The sequence below is a fragment of the Neodiprion pinetum genome, chromosome 4 (assembly GCF_021155775.2).
Source record: "Neodiprion pinetum isolate iyNeoPine1 chromosome 4, iyNeoPine1.2, whole genome shotgun sequence".
NCBI classification, from domain to species: domain Eukaryota; kingdom Metazoa; phylum Arthropoda; class Insecta; order Hymenoptera; family Diprionidae; genus Neodiprion; species Neodiprion pinetum.
Genome location: NC_060235.2, coordinates 37,950,062 through 37,967,626, shown reverse-complemented (window position 1 = coordinate 37,967,626; position 17,565 = coordinate 37,950,062). Strand labels below are relative to the sequence as shown.

Below are 17,565 nucleotides of genomic sequence, written 5' to 3'. Positions count from 1 at the left end.
GAGCTTAAATATACCCATCCAGTACGTAACAAGAGGAACCGATTTTCAGAGTCTTTTTCCGGAATGATTTGTCTCTAGGCTGCAGCTGCTGGTGCGTCTCCAGCTTCGCTAAATTGAATTTCAAAAATACGATGAAAGATTGTTGCTTTTTTTTCTAGAAATTGAAAAGAAAGAAAGACTTGTCTTTACAGCAGTGGTTTGGACTTTTTTCCAACTTTGTTCCGAGCGAAAAAAAAAAAAAAAAAAAACTTACAATTGCGCGTGTTACATGTACATGTACTCGTCACGTATGAAAATAAATACACATGTATACATGTAAAAGAAATTCCAATTTCACCGGGTTAAACATATTCTTATTTACTCTGCGGCGCAGGTAAGCAATTTCAATTATTCAAGGTATTCTGCACTGACATGTTGATTGTTATATTAATACACATATAATAACGTGTTATATAATTTAGGGCAATAGTATTTAATTGTTTTTAAAGCGCCACCGTCGTTTTATACAATGATATTTATAATATACTTTAAAGATCGAAAAAGGTGAAAAGAAGAATCCAAAATCCTTGCGCATTTCAATTTTATTCCGCCAAGTTCTTTCGAGCTTGTTTTATTATTACCGACTACGTTAGAATTCGCAACGATTTGTAGGGAAAAAAAGGAAGGGAGAAAATATTTTTCAGCCACGTTCTGCGTGTAACGTGAGTTCGTGTAATAATTTTACAGGTACGTAAAAAAAAACAAAAAACTACAAATTATTGCACGGCGTTTCCGCAAACGTCGGTGAAAATAATTACAAGGACAAAATTTTGCCAATTTCAAGGGGAAAAATAAAAACAATAAAAAGAAAAAAAAAAGTTTATACATAAAGTCCGAGCCGAAAGAGAAAATAAACATTTCTGTAACACTCGGCAAGCGTACGTGTTACATATAATATAGTCAAGTGTAAATAGACACATAAATAAATATATATCTGTGATGTAAAAGAAATAGACGAAGCTAAGTCGAACGTTTTTCACAATATATTTATACATTATACAAATATTCTTTCGTTCTACTCTATGTATTCAATATTTTATTTCTCAAGGTAAGTCTGTAATATCGTATACATATATGGGGCATTCCACGTCAAACGAACGGGTCATCGGTCTGGCTCCCTGTGATTTTAATGACCAATAAACGTATTCTTTCTTTTGGGTCAAAAATGAAACCTTTAATTTTTTCAAATTTTTCCGCTACTTTGTTAAAATGATTTTGTGAGTGAGAAGTGAGACGTAGATTTCTAAAATTGATCAAAATTTTTTATTGTAAAACCAGGAACTCGAAGACACATCTTTTCGTCATGATTCGAAACGAGGGATGAAAATGAGAAATATATACATATATTTATATATATATATATATATATATATATGTATTTTGTTTAATTTTTGTTTTTCAAAGAAATCTTTTTTCCTGGAATGTGTTCTCGAGTCCCTGATTTTACAAAAATATATACTTACTGTAAAGAACATTTTGGAGTCACCAGACTTTTAAAAAATGGTGGAAAAATTTCGAGTAATCCTGATATATCATTTTTGACCTAAAAGAACCAAAAAATTTATTGATCATCAAAATCCTGGGGGATCAGGCCGATGACCGGTCGGTTTGACGTGGAATCCCCCATATACATACCTATACATAAGTACATAAATAATACGTCGAGGCATGAGACGAATTTTTCCACCACACGCAATATCATTTTACAATCACATCGCCATTTAGCCATTTATTATATGCGTGATAGGGTTATAAAGCATATGTTGTGCCTATCACTGAGCGCGTATTGCGTGGGCGTAGCCAAGGTTCAATTTAATGTTTTGATACGCGTGTTTGCCGCGATCATCTTTACATGCTAAATTCTCTCTCTCTCTCTCTCTCTCTCTCTCTCTCTGTCTCTCTCCAAGGGATTTTCTCGCACGCAACAGTAAATTTCCGATTACCTCTTTCGACTCATTGCCGTTTACGTATAATACACCTACATTATTATTGTTGTTGTTGTTGATGTTGTTGTTATGTATACAGAGAATGCGAGCATAGATCAACATCGAATATATATATCAGATCTATAACATGGTCGTGAGTAATTAAAAAAGTAAAATGAAACCGTCGTTTCGATTCTTTCGTAATTAAATTATTCGCGTGTTTTTTTTTTTTTTCTTTTCCCCCAGAATATAATTATGTCTTGTAGATAATTAATTTGATAAACATCATTGTTTTTTCTGTTCTTCAATTTTCAAATCTTGTCGATTAAAAATCAATTTCCAAATCTTTGTTAATCGACAATTAGTAAAAATTATTTTGAATTCCGAAGCTCGAACGATAGTTATATAAAAACGTTTTATTTTTTCCCCTTGACCATGAACGTTACAAAAAAATATTTTTATACCCAAGCGAATTTCAGAACCTGAACAAACACATTGTTAAAATCGTTACAATTGTTGACTGTATTATGTTTGTAATATATTTTATAAATTTTCATCGTTCGTTCGCAATATTTTCACGATCATGAACGCATAAAATAGGTGATAAATTTGAGAGTGCATGGATGACGTTTATCCGTGTGTAATACATATTTATACTCGATTGTATTATGCAACAAATTTTTTTTGCACAAGGTCACTGTGAGTATAAAACATATGTATACATATACGTATATACTACTTTTGTACATAATAAAAGCAGACTCGTAAGTCCGTGAGATTTTTTATCACCCGCGCAGCGGCGGTTTTCGAGATAAAAATAATTTGTTCTATTTGTTTTTACCCACTCTCCCTCTTCTTCTTCTTTTTTGTTTTTTTTTTTTTTTTTTTTTCTCTCGCCACGCCATCGTAACTTCTCCCATTCTGCAAAGGCCACGTGCTTCACTTTCTACGCACTACGTTTTTCTGCCTGCTACTGCGGTTATCTAATTTCAAAACAAGAGGAAAAAATTAATTTCAACGCGCGATAACTCGCGACTCGACGTTCAATGTCACGGTTCCGTTTGGAATATATACATGCGTGTGTTTAATATATATAAAACAAAAGAATAACACAGGTACTTTATTGCCAGACACTTCATCAATTAATTAATCGATATATCAGTCGTTGTAAGACTTCTGGAAGCGGATGAATTTTAGGCAATCTTATCTACACATCGCAAGATTTTTTGATTTTTTTTTTTTTTGTTTTTGCGTTTTGTTATCAAAACAATTGTTACATTTTTATACCTATATATGTATATATGTGTATAGTGTAATCAGTTGACGGTATGAAAAGATTACATAACAGGGAATCGATGCGGAGAAAAGATATTTTTTGCTGCGAACTTTAACATAGATTTGCATCACCGCGTTCGCAATCGGTATTTAAAAATTGTCACCGGTTACTTATTTTATCAATATTTTCATACACGACTCAAGACAGCAATATTTGGATAAAAAATTCGATTTCGTTTTTTAATATCTAAAGTTTGGATGAAAAAAAAAAAAATAAATAAATAAATAAAAAAGAAAAATTCTAGCGTCACGCAAGAAATGTCGTTTTGCTGCCCTGATTTTTTCCGTGAATTTTGATGTTCGAGAACGAAGAGTTTGCGAATAAAATTGTGATTTTTTTTTTTTTTTTTTTTACACCGAAAACGAAAGCTGAAAGTAAGAATTCGCAGGTTTTTTTTTTTTCTTTTTGCGCAGTCGTCTAGATCGCTTCAAAAGCGTGAAGATGAAAAGACGGGTCATACGACGCAAAGCGCTGATCGAGTTAGCAGTCATGAAGATTATATACCTAGATATATATACCTATATATATATATATATATATATAAAAAAGCATAGATTTGCCAAAACGGCGAATTTCGGAGGAAAGTCGTGTAAAATTAGAATCGCACGTAACATCGAGTTTTACATGTAAACATGCGATACGTTATGTGTATATATATACACACACACACATATATACCAACATAACCATTCTATACGATATGCGTAGTATATACTTGTAATATGTGTTACATGTGCATATGTATAAAGAGAGAGATAGAGAGAGAGAGAGAGAGAGAGAAAATGACGTGACTATTACACATGATTAGGTATGTATGTATGTGTTACGTAAGCACATACATAGTCACGAGCTTAAATCATCCATCGGCGGGGTAAACCTGTAACACGTATGCACGTATCGTGACTGTATATATACATATATATATTACCGTACGAGAATAATTGTGAAACAGGATGAATCGCGAACAACGCGGGGTAGCGAGACGAAGAAGATTATAAAATGGACCGACGAGGAGGGAGTGATTGTTGTTAGTGCTGTAAAAAAAATAATAAAAAAAAAAAGAAGGATTACACAGCCGAAAATGTGGATCCGTAAAATTTGACGATTGTACACCGTCACGTGTGTACGATTTAACAACGATTATTCAACAAGCGTAGAATCGTTAGGAATGTGTATTTCATATTTTTATTTCTTTGTTGTTGTTGTTGTTGTTCATTTTTTTTTCTTTTCTTTTTTTTTTTTATCGAGCAAAAAGCACGCGATACGCAGACGTAAGATTTTGATATATTAATGTGTATATATATACATATAATAAATATATACATATATATATATATATATATATTACTACCTATTCTGCGCACATCGTACATCCGCGATGGGAATTTTGTCAAGAGTTTGAAATGTAGAGGTGGAAAAAGATGAGCGTGGCAATAATGTGCGCGGAATGGGCGATAAAATGAATAAAAATAAAAAACCACAAAAAAACAAAAAAAAAAAAACAAAAAACAAAACATCACGGAGTTAACAGAGAGAGAGAGAGAGAGAGACGCAATGTCCGGCAGCAGCCGCACGTGCGAATGTATCGACAAAGTCAAGGATTTCGCGAGTAACCACGTGCTCCAAAATCGCCCGTACCGCATATGTAACACACACCTGTCCACGTGCATCTGTGGTATCATGTATATATACATACGTCTGCGAAGCGTGTGCCGAAGAGAAAATAAGAAAAGAAAAATATAAAAAAGAAAAAAAAAAACAAAAAACTACGCGCCAAAAATACATACGCGTGTATTGTATGCCCCCCCTCTTTCCCTTCTTACCGCCTTCGTTCGTTTACGTTATCTCATGGTACGACCGTGCGGTGTAAATACGCATGTACGTACCATACACACAGACACATGCGTACATACATTTAACTACGTCCATAGACGTGATGCCCGATTGTGAGTTTTGTGGCGGTCGTTGCTGCGCGGGTTTCGCAAACTCCGTCGCAGAAATCGAAAGATTCTTCAGCGGGGAGACAAGGATTTATACAGTAGAACCCCGGTTTTTCCCCTCTCTCTCTGTTTTTTTTTTTTTCTTTTAAATATTGTACGTATTACGCGTAAATTAGTAAAATTGTATAATTCGCGAAATATATATATATATGGCAAGGGAAATTTACCGTCAATAATTCAAACTGTAATGCGGTTATTGTTTAATAACGCAAATTTTTATCTATTTGTTTATTTTTTTTTTTTTTTTCCTTTTATCGTCTAGGCAAATTTTTATCAAAAGTAAGAAAATACGAATTCGTAATATAATTATTATTTGAAAATTGTACTTGTAATACAGGTTCACTCTTTCACGTTACTCAGTAGTAGGTAACAGTGACAAAAATAAAAAAATAAAATATATATACATATATATATATATACACAACCGCTGCGCATTTGTGCAGTGTCAGTGAGTATATAATACACAAATAAAATACTGTAGATACAATAAAATAATAGAGATTTCAAGGCGAAGGTAACGACGTGTAACGCGGAACAGTATAACTATATATTTGTAACAACAAAATTCCTTCCCTTTCTTTCTTCCTTTTTCTCTCTCACTCTAGTTTTTACTTTACTGTTGTTCTTTTCTTCTTTCTTTTTCTTTTTCTTTTTCTTTTTATCTATCAGGTATTTGCATTGACATTTTGCTTTTTCTAACGCTGCGTTTGACACAGCCGAGTGACGACTTGTGTATACTATGTACACGTATGTAGCCATACGGCAAACTTCCTTTTCCTCTTCCATTCACGCCCGGTAGGTTCGGCTTTACATAAGTCGATTCGTGTCATACGCATCTATGTATATAGATTATACACATTATGTATATTATGGAGAACCTCAGAATTGGTTTAAAATTTTTGCTACAATTTTTTCTGCTCTGAAACAGTACCCTGAATTTTTTCAGATTTTTTATTCAACTCCCCAATTATCTACAAATATTTAAAGTGATTTTGAAAAGAAACTATTTTTTCAAATTGTCGAATAATTCTCAGAAACTGTATTCTCTATTCCAAACATTTCAAGACCGGGCACGTAATGGGCCGATGTTTTTTTTCATTTTTTTTTTTTTTATTCAACACTTTCAAGTTTTTTGCTCAGCTAAAACATTGTTTGAACGTTCTGAAAGTTTCCGTCAAAATTCTCAGAACTTCTATTTTTTCACTTGGAATATTTCTAGACCGGTTCCATTATGAAGTTGATGAAAAAATTTGAATATGCCAAAAAATAGACAAAAATCGCTGAAAAAACAAATATACATACATATACGTGTGTGTGTGTGTGTGCGTATGTTAATATGTGCCGTGAATGAACAAAAAAAGAAATTGGTGTTACGTCATATCTTTCGTCGTCAGAAACATGAGCGATTCTAAAACTACGTATCTATGATATACGCATCATGAATAATACTTGTATGAATAGAATCGTACTTTTTGACGTTATTCTCATATTACGTGGTCTTAGGAAAAATGATTGGAGTACTTGGAAGCTGGCATTGTACAGCGAACGAACGAGAGCGGGAGCGGGAGGGGGGGGGGGGGGGGGGGAATAAAACCCATACGAAAGTCTATATAATAAATAAATAACAAGTCGTTAAGTTTAATTTATAGAACAAAGAAATAGAAACGAATGAAGGACGCGAAGTTGAAACCGAAGAACAGTGAATTATAGACGTTATTTGTTGTTTCATTCATTTTTCATTTTCTCAAACCAGTATAACAACATTCTTTGGATTGATTTTCTCGCGTGTCCGACGATCGAGAATCGTTTGCAAAAACGAAATTGTATAGGTGTGTAACTATAAAATTTTACAACAGATTTCGTTGACGTGATTCAGCGACATCGAAATTTATACATTTTCGTATATATATACATAATAATAATTGCCTATAACGTTGATGTTTTCCGTACCGACGAGGGAAATATTTTAGTAAAAACTATTTTTATTAATTCTTTTTTTTTTTTGTTTTATCTAATTTTGAACGCTCGGTCGTATTATTTTGAATTGGGGAAAGAACCGGGTTAACTATTTGTAAAATAGAGACTGGGACACAGAAACTCTGGGCTGACTTGTAGCGCTTAAACTACGCGTCGCAAAATCCACACAGCATTGAGAGAGAACATTCTAACGCCGCGCTGGCCGTGAATAGTATGGAAAGAAAAAGACAAAAAAAAAAAAAAAACGAAACGAGCGAAAATTTAACCAGTGTTCATTCATCATTCACGGAATCTTTGCAATTATTAGCGTACCCAGCTTTGTAAAATAAGAGACGAATGTTTCGTCATCCGTCTATCGAGAAATAAATTATACGGGAGAATATTCCGAGTCGTTGTCCCGAGTACCAAGTTAAAACTAATATAGAATGAAAGACGTCAGAGGCAGAGCAAAAAATGAAAAGGAAAACCTGAAAAAAGCAACAAGAAAAAAAAAAAAAAAAAGAAAAAAAAAAGTCTCGTGGAAAATTTCACCGCTCTCACCGGAATTTGTATTACATGGAATGGTTTGGTCAGACTTTATTTTTAAGCGTCTGGTCGTCGCACTTACTATAATATATCCCAGGTGTCTCTTGACTTGAGACGCTCTCAATGACTTCTTGGAAATCTGATTTCACAACCGATAATAACTCGCCCGAAATTTCTCACCTTAATACATATCGCCATTAGTACCAGAATTGGAAAATCAAATTTTAGAGTACAACAACAACAACAACAACAATAATAATAATAACAACAACAACGATGATGATGATGATGATGATGATTGATTGAAAATTGGCCGATATTTGCGCGTGACGCAAAAAGCGTGGAAATTTCGATTTTAGACGGAATGATTCGTCACCCATCCTCTTAAATCGGATTGAGCTATAAAAACGTAACGCTTCTCTGTTATATGCATATCTAACGCGTGTAAAATTCCAGCAGTGAGTCACGCAGGAACAACACAACGAAACGCAGAAGCCTCCCGCGAATTAGATACGAAGTATGATGAAAAAACAACACGTGGTTGCACGAAACGCGTTAGATTTTTCACTCGGTTTCATCAGCTCGAGATACTCTCGAATTCACGGGATCGATGGAATGTCTTCAATACATGTTGAAAACATACCATCATTCGAACAGTGTAATTTACGGGTATAACAAAACAAATAACAGCCTCATCTGTTTACTATCTAGTCATAATAATTTATTACACGGTTGTAAGTGCATACGTATACCGGGACGATCTCTTGAAACTTGAAAATGAACCGCGCATGCGCCAAATAATTAAATCTCATTGGTCGGCCAAATCTTCCCGCAGCGATATTTTTGTCCGCGATGCAGGCGGGCCAACCTACGCAAAACGTCTACGTTTTAATTTTCAAAGAGCAAAAGCATTAAATTCCGACCGTTCTTTGAGGAATCAACTTTCCGACCCAATAACGAATGCTTCCCAAGCCTTTCCGAGTCGCTACCTCAATTATTTGAGATTCTAACCTCGAAAATTCGTATCAACCACATCGCCGGCAGAAAGAGTTTGACAGCTGAAACTCGGGATGGCCAGCCTGCAAGAACAGCCGATAAAACTCGCGCATGCGCGGTAGATTTTCAAGTTTCAAGAGATTGTCCGGTATTCCAGACCTGTCCTTAAGAAGAGTGAAATATCGAATTTCGATGGTGTCACCCCTCAAATAAATTAAAAAAAAAAATTTACATTTTTCTTCTCCCCTCCATATTTACCCACCCTTAGAAAGCCTTACTTTTTCTCATAGGAAAAGCATCGATTGTTCGAAGTTTTTAATCAAAAGTTCGTACTGGGTCATCACCGCCCCCTCCGAGTTCCGTTGGTATATATAATCGTTCTTTATCGCGATTTCGGTTTTCACGCGTTACGATCTACGAGTTTACGACATTATATACGTTGTTATTGTTCTTTCTTGTTATGGTAACGCAGCATTACACAAGTCCGAACACGAGAAAGATTAGCCTGGTAGATAGGAACATCCGTTCGGAATGATTATGTTTAAAGGATATCGTGATGATAAAGAGGAAGATTTATCGCTGCTGGGTACGTACCTTCGATCTATATATATATACATGTATAACATGTAATATACATATAATATTTGTTACGGGTGTGTCAGGAATACGATTGGAGTCAAGAGTATGTTGTATGTTTCTACAAAGTACAAATTTGTAGAGTTTCACCGAAAATTTGAAAAATCGTATTTTTATAGCATTCTTTTTTCCTTCCGAGAGAAAAAAAACCGCTTCGAACTTGTATGGAAGTGAAAATGACCGGTTTATACAATGGGAAGGTCGAAACATTGACGAGCAAGAGAGGATACCAAAAGTATTACGATGGAATTCAAGACCTAAAAGCTAGTGTGAAAAGCTATTTGTTTAAATTGTTTTTCCGTAAATTAACCCAGATTTTATCAATTATCACATGACAGGACAATTGCAAACTCTAGATTATTTCCTGAAATTGAAAACTATTTCATTCCTACGGGAGATTAATTCGAAGTCCCGTCGAACATTACAAGTCACTCACACGAGTGTACGTAGATTATATAAAGCTGGGGGTGTTCACCTCTGGATAGGGGGAAAAAAATGGACACCATGATTAAAATTCCGAAGACATTTCTAACCAGAATTATTGCCGATCGACATTGAGATTGAAAATGGCGAAATTACAGCGTTAGAGCCTCGGATCAAGTCTTGAAATGGTTTCGTCGCAACGGACAAAGGTCATAGGTAGCGTTAATGAACGATATCGGCACACTGAGAAAAATTTCATCTGTCACAGTAACTAGAAAAATACAATGAAACAGGTATCGTTAAAAAAAACTGTTTGAATATTGTTGGAATCGCGAAAAACGAGGTACGCCTAACCATTTTGCGATATCGTCGATCCTTTTTTGGTTATCGCAACGCAAAATAAGTTTCTGAGGTTTGCTCTACTTTTTTAGTTAAACAAGGCTTTAACGTCAATTCATCGTTGCACAAGCGTTAAATTTTCGCAACAGTTGGAAGAAAATCTAGCAACAGTGGTCGTAATGAGAAAGAATAGTAACGGATGCCAGACTTTCCGGTAACGGCTAGAAAACTAATTTTCATTTTCTACCTAGAACTATATTTTTCTATTGTGGTAAAAAATGAAAATAGTTAAGGACCGAGCGGTAACCGGAACTATAAATTTCTCTCAGTGCACGAGATGATCGATATTTCGCGACCATATCCCCCTACTAACGAAATTTCAAGTCATCATCCATTTTCGCACGTCACGCATGTGATACGGCGAAAGGTGTTCTACGCACGAGGTTTTTTCCCAGCCAAACCCTGATAAGCTCTCCTCGTCGAACGCCATGGCTTGGATACCAACGGGCCAAACAACTTACGAAACCGTCCATTGTTAGCGAGTACTCGATTCCTCGCTATTCGAAATAACTCTGTACACGAGTACGTGTTCGTTCATTCGTGTTAATTGGTGTGCGAAGAGTAAATTGGATATTTGTCGGTCGATCAATTGTTCGAATTTACGCCTCCCAATTCGCTTTGTCGTCCTCGTCGCAACGACGATAACGCGAATTATCTCCCATGGTGGATAAGTAAACGATTTCACGGTAATATATAGATCGTGTATTGTACCGACATCGGTTTGAGGTCTGCAACCAGTGTTGACGTCTTCGCGTGTTCACCGCTATCAACGAGTCAATTCTCTTACGATTAGGATGCTCCGTGCAAAGTTTTGCTCCTACGGAGACGATCCGTTCAGCTCCGTTGCGAAAACGTTCGATTCCTCACGAATAACGCATTTTCATCGAATAACAATGTTTCTTCTCTCTGGAAAAGTTTCATTCTAGCCGACGGTAGCGATGATGTTGTTTTACGGTTTCGATCAAGGAGTTTCAATCCACGAGTGCAGCGAACAGGTTCATTCCAAGAAAAGCTCACTCTTTGGTTCTCCGTCTTTCCAGTATCCTCTTTTTTTTCCAATTACATCGGTCACCGAAAGTCTAAATTGCCCGAAGTACAAACAATCGGGGTGGCTTAAAATTTTTGGTAACAAAAATTCCATCACATTCCCAGGTTTTCCATCAACTAAAACCTAAGTCGTTCAGTCTGTAAACTTTACATTCGACTCAAATTCAGTTCGAATCGAAGAAGGATATAACGCGATCCTTTTCTCGACGAAAAAAAGGTGAACTTGTTATCTCAAAAAATAATTTCCACTTCCCATAATAGAAAATTGACATCTTCAGTCTTTTCCATTACCAAATTAAAAATCCCCTGACAATTTCAGGTTTTCCAAGACTGTGGCCACCCTGAACAATTCAACGTGCTTCTTCCTCTTCCTCTTCTTCTTCTTCTCTTTCTTCCTCTTCTCACTCATTTTCTTCAGGTCCGTCGACCCTCGATGATTTCGCGAGCGCACGTCGAAGCAACAGCGAAGCGTCGTTAATCCGATCACCGTAACACCAGCGTCTGGCCGTGTGTCGGTAAGCTGCAAGCACCCATGAGACACGAGTAAACGGAAAAGCATCAAATCCATCCTGGACACATAATATTGGCAATATCAGGTCGGTAGTCCCGAAGTTGGCTTCCGTGATCACTGGGTCGTAGTCTTCGCCGCCCCCCCCCCCCCCAGCCCAAGAAGAGGGAAGCCCCTGATCGGCTGAACGGTTACGTAACATGTCGACCTTCAACCTGCCGCTAGGTTACGACGGTTGCCCGACATCGAACAGCGGATGTGGAAGTTCGCACGGGCGTAACGTAGGCATGTGATGAGGATAAAGTTAAAGAATAACGTTACTGAAACGATGCGTGTTTAGGAAACATCGGAACTTGGTAAAGCATTAAAATATACGCAAAATATACCTTTATTATGAAAAGCCAATTCCTTAAAAGTCATCCTAAAATTGCCCAATAATGATTTTTTCTTCTTGCGTATCGTCACGTTAACGTTAATAACTTCAGCCTCGTGGTGCTTGCGCAACTTTTACTAGAAGGGGAGGAGAACTGTTCGTACTCTCAATTTTCATCGTTCGGTGATGTTTTTTTTTTCTTCTTTTTTTTTGCATATGATTTTGGACACCGAGCAACGACTGTTGTCACAAATTTTTTCTCAACATTTTATGACCAGGCCAATGTTGTAATATTTTGCAGAATTGCGTTTACTAAAAGATGTGCAATTTCATCTGTCGCTGCTTATTATACCTGGATATACACGTCAAGCTGTATAAATAAAGTATGATTTTCTAAAACACTGTATACACGTATCGTGTATTTCCGACAAATGTGTTCGTATCAGATAGCACGATGAATTTTTTCTCTGTATTATCGCTACGTCTCCGCTTCCAATCGTTACCTTCGAAAATCGTTGCTTAGTTATTTTTCGCAAAATAACGTAAAAACTGACGACCTAGATCTGTCGCGTTATATTACCAGACCTACCGAGTCTGTGAGTAATCTTGCGATAAAAAAAAAAAAAAAGAATACTTGGATATTTGTATTTATATAATTAGCAAACGTGTCAACGTTTTTTAAAATTTTTTCACCGCAATCTTTTCTTTCCGTGAGACAAATATTCATGGTTGTCTTTCATAACAACTTTTGTAACGACGGACGTGAGATTTTTATCGATACTTTTTTTTTATTTTTTATTTTTTTTTTTCTGATACCCCCACTTTACAATGTTGTAAAAACGGATTGCGATACATGTAAAGGATTTTTCTCCAACTTTAGAATCTAAGAATAACGTGCCACGATAAATTTAAAAAAATATAATAACCATGATAACAGTAATAGCAATAATAATAATAAAAAAAAAGCTTACGAGTTAAAGAGACGCTGCGCCATGCAGCGAATGGAGGCAGCGTTGAGTAATTAAGTGCCTTGTTCTGCTTTTAATATAACATATTTCTCTCCTTCCATCTTTCGCAGTTGAAAAGATTTGTCGACCGTTTATAAATTTGGATTGGGTGTGCATCGCACTGTTTGCTCGAATTTTGTACACGGCACTTGGAATAATGCTGGCTAATAAGTTCAGTATTACACGTAGCTACAGTGACGGTATTTTCACGCGTAAGAAAAATGACTCCTTTAGAGACAATGTGATTATACATGTGCACCGGTTATCAGTAACAACTTTCACTACCCTGCACACACTGATTGTGAGAGAAATTTTTATTTCCGGTTACAGGTCAATCCTTAACTATTTTCAGTTTTTACCACAATCGAAAAATATAGTTCTAGGTAGAAATTGAAAATTAGTTTTCTAGCCGTTACCGGAAAGTCTAGTATCCGTTACTATTCTTTCTCATTACGATCGCTGTTGCTAGATTTTCTTGCAACTGTTGCGAAAATTTAACGCATGTGCAACGATAAATTGACGTTAAAGCCTTGTTTAACTAAAAAAGTAGAGTAAACCTCAGAAACTGATTTTGCGTCGCAATAACCAAAAACGGATCGACGATAGCGCAAAATGGTTAGGCGTACCTCGTTTTTCGCAATTCCAACGATATTCAAACAGTTTTTTTAACGATACCTGTTTTACTCAATTTTTCTAGTTACTGTAACGAATGAAATTTTTCTCAGTAAAGTCGTAATGGGTGCTTATTAAATGGAGAAAATATTTGACGTAGTTGTACAGTTGTAGAGTCAGCCGCGATCGAGGCCAATTGGTTTAAGCAGCTATGCGCAAGTAGATATACCTTACACCAATATACACCTACTTTTATGCATTCTCATACACACCGCGTATTATCTCGAGGACAATAACGACGTGTTTTAAACTACAAACAGAATGGCGGACGCGAGTCTTGCCATCTTTTCGAAACGTTGCAAGGTGCATTGACGTCTCTACAGTAATACGTGTATGTATATACATATACATATATATATATATATATGTGTGTGTGCGTGTGTGTAATACACGTTTAGAGTTATAACGAGAACTCGGAGGAGGACGAGGAGATGGGAGGTTCAATAATGTGGCACAAAACAGAAAATCTCGCCTCGGTAGAATTTCCACCGTTGTTCTCCCTGGCAAAATTCCCACTCCATGTCGTTATAAATACACGTGGACAAGGACCGGCCGGCTCGCTGCTAGAAACGTTGAATCTCGAGATCAAAATTCCCCCCGGAAGTTGAAATCAGCAAAATTATTAAAACTCACCCACCTCTGCGGGAAGGGAATCGTGATCGTCGATCAATGATCGCTAGAATAAGAAACAAAAAAAAAAAAACATATCTCGGTGATTTACATGATTTTCGTGACGTTTTAGATCGTACGATTGTGGTCGAAAACATTTTTTAAAACTTATTCGATACATCCAAATTTCGGATAAAAAAATTTGTCACATTATCCACCGTGTAATGAATATTATATCATTATTTAATTACACTTTGGCAATTATTAAACTTGGCTAAGATCATCGACGAGGATCAGCGACATGATCGAAAATCCAATGGGTGCGCAATCGGCCGAAAGATCGATCGGCGGTGGTGATTTTTTGTTGAATCGGCGTGATAGCCTTATTGCTGTATATTAAGTATAAGTGATACTTTCACCGTCGAGTGAGAATTAATTAATCGATGATCTTGACCCAGGAGTTTTCACGGTCATTTTATGGTGGAATGAACACGTAGATACGTAACTTATCGAAGGATTTTTGAAAGGATTCCGGAGTACCGACTGAGCGAGCGGCACTGATTTACCTAAACTTTTTTCTCTTTTCGATTATAAAGAAGAGAAAACAGTCTCGAACCTTGGGAAATGGCAGGGATTGCAAATTGTGATTTTGTGATGAATGGGAAAAGTCGGAAAAAATTTAAGGAAACATTGAAATATATACTCGTTGATGATTCTCACACGCATTGAGGTGACGGAATGCTAATTTACACCTGAATCTCACCATCGTTGTCTGTTTTCGTCAATTTTCCCAATTTTTTTCAGTCGCAAATTTGTAACTTTCCAAAGTTTGAAGCGATTCTATCGCTCAGGAGAAGAAAAAAGTGTAAAGTACGATTCGTTAAATCTTTAGGTGGAACTTGAGGCTTTGATATTCCCTTAATCCTGAGTTTTTCGAGTCAGCATATTATCTGCTACGTCGTCGAAATCGGTCTCAGGGTTACTGAAGACTTCCATCGATTCTAATAACTTGAGAAAATTTCGGAATACTCCTTAACTGTGATATTTCAAAGAAAATTAGTTATTTTTAGCACATTGACATTTTCAATATGAAAAAATAATCATAAAACAACAAGATACTGGAAAATGGATCATTCTACTAAAAAGATCGTCAAATATTTTCAACTGAAAATTGACAGAGTCACTCTAAAGACACAGATATTTAAAAAAAAAAAAAAAATGGGTAAATACCGCGCGATGAAAAAAGGTATTTATTTGAGTGACTGAGGTTGAATTTTTGGAAAAATCATGTGTGTCAATTAACTATCTTCACGATATTTCATTAATTATCTTGGATCAAATCAGATTAATTTGTATGTTTATCACAAGGAATACGGTGAACGTACAGTGGGGTCATTTTTAAGTTGGTGAGTCGAAATTCAATGACTTCCCCTTGATTTGATTATGAGACGGTCGAACGTTTAGAATTGATCAATATATATTGGTATAAAGCTACAACGATTTTCTTAAAAATTCACCATAAGAGAATAATGAAATTTTAAACAAGAGGTTAAACATGGATTTTTGGTAAATTCTATATTGCTGTTCTTTAATCAAAATCGATATCAGTGCAGTGTTGAAAAATGGAATACTTACCGATATCAACGTGATGAAAGTAAGTGTCTTACAATCAGCCGAATGGTGGAGAATAATCTTAAAAAAAAAAAAAAAAAAAAAACTAAGCCTCCGCTTATTAAAATCGTGCAACGAATCGATTGTACTTTCAACGATTTTTTCTTAATCGTTTGAGATAGAAAATCGATATCTATTTTCCAGTTGATAATTACAGTCTTTTCCTTTCTTACAATCTTAGAAAAATCTTACAATTAGTTGTTCGACAGTGCGTGAATTTAAGGATAAGTAGATAAAATAAAAAAATATCGATTCGTGTTTCACGGCAACTACCTTAGAAAAGGTGAAAAATAAAAAAGAAAAAAAAAAAAAAAAAGGAGAAGGTTTCGCACTCGGCAATGCATTTTTCGCAGTTATAAGAAACACGTCTGTCTGTATTTGCGTGTATGTGATATGAAATTCGTGTAACTTCACACCGCGAATATTCAATACTGTGTGCAATGCGATACGTGCGTATCTAAAAACATAATACCTACGTGGCTCTTACGCGTAGAAGACGTTCTACGAACTAACGAGAAAGAATAGCAACGGATACTAGACTTTCCGGTAACAGTTGAAAGACTAATTTTCATTATCTACCTAGAACTATATTTTTCGATTGTGGTAAAAAATGAAAATAGTTTAAGACTGACAATGAGCGGTAACCTGTAAATGTGTGGGAGGAGATTAACGAAACCCCGAATCATCGTATTATTTTCCAAATCTTCTAAACGCACGGGGTAAATGTTTCTTCTCCCCGTTTCGTTTGATTACGACTTTAATTAATTCTACGAATACTTTACTGATATAAAACGATCAAAGGTTGATTTTGCAATAAAGATAAATAAAATTGTACCGCATTTTTTATCCACATTAGTTTATCAGGCTTTCCAATTTATAGATTAATGCAACGCGCCGTGTGACCTCAGTCGCTGCTGCGATCGGCTTATTATCGCGTCCAAGACATTACAGATACGATATTTATACATCACATCTGCGTAGCGCAACTTCGCGCGATTATTCAGGACACAATTTTTCTAAAAATATTTAATAACCTGATGACGCTGTGCAACATGTCGCTACACACAGTTATACGAGGTCAACGATAAACATTGGTCAATCATTTGTAAGTATATACACAATTCCGCCATGTTTAATTAGCCTGATCACCTTTTCTTATATAATACACTCGAAAGGAACCGCATTAATTTTCTTTTTTCTTTTTTTTTAATTTATCATCGAATGACGTTTATAGTTATAGATATTGCGAATGATGAAATAAAATCTCTCATTTCAAGAAAGTTATGTAGGTATTCCTGTCGATAATATTTCAACTGATGCGATTGAGAATTTAATTTAATTTGGCGACGAACTCGGTGTATTGTTGTTGTTGTTATTATTATTATTATTATTATACAACCTTCACACCGACGGTAAAATAGA

At 35.7% G+C, this 17,565-nt stretch overlaps 1 protein-coding gene across 1 annotated transcript in view; it reads right to left on the bottom strand.

Moving 5' to 3' along the window:
* LOC124217832 (MAP kinase-interacting serine/threonine-protein kinase 1) overlaps positions 1–17,565 on the bottom strand; it is a 92,312-nt gene that overhangs the window by 56,977 nt on the left and 17,770 nt on the right. The window lies entirely within an intron of this gene.